Raw genomic sequence first — 543 nt, 5'->3', positions numbered from 1 at the left:
GAAGCCCAAGGAGAGCTAGAAGGTCGAATAACTCCCATTGCTAGCATCGTCGCTATCTCCTTACGAACAATGTCGCGCTCTTGAGGTGATGTGCGCCGAAGCGGTAGGCAAACAGGTGCGAAACGCTCTGTGTCGATCGGGTGGTAGAAACCTTTGGCAACACCGACTGGTCGAGACGGCGAGGCGAAGGCGCCTGTAGAAATAAGGCGCGGGGCCACTGGGGCATTGATTCTCAAAGAAACGCGGTGGGAGATACAGGACGTTGAGGCACCTGAGTCAACCAGGGCCGCGAAGAAGACATCATTCAAGTGCACAGCGACCATAGGCGGGACACTTATACACGAAATCGTCAACGATCCTGCGGCTGAGCTGGGCCTTGGCGAAAAGGGCGCGGTTGGTCGTTGCGGTAGCCATAGTATTGTTGATTCCCGTTATTCTGCTAGTAGCCACCGCTGTTGCTGTAGTTCTTGCCATTAGGACGGCGAGGGTTGTAGCGGCCTGCCGCCGTGTCCTGACGAAGCGTGAAGCATGCTTTCTTGAAGT

The sequence above is a fragment of the Gregarina niphandrodes genome (assembly GCF_000223845.1).
Source record: "Gregarina niphandrodes unplaced genomic scaffold scaffold00128, whole genome shotgun sequence".
Lineage (NCBI taxonomy): Eukaryota > Apicomplexa > Conoidasida > Eugregarinorida > Gregarinidae > Gregarina > Gregarina niphandrodes.
Note: the sequence above shows the minus strand (reverse complement) of the source record.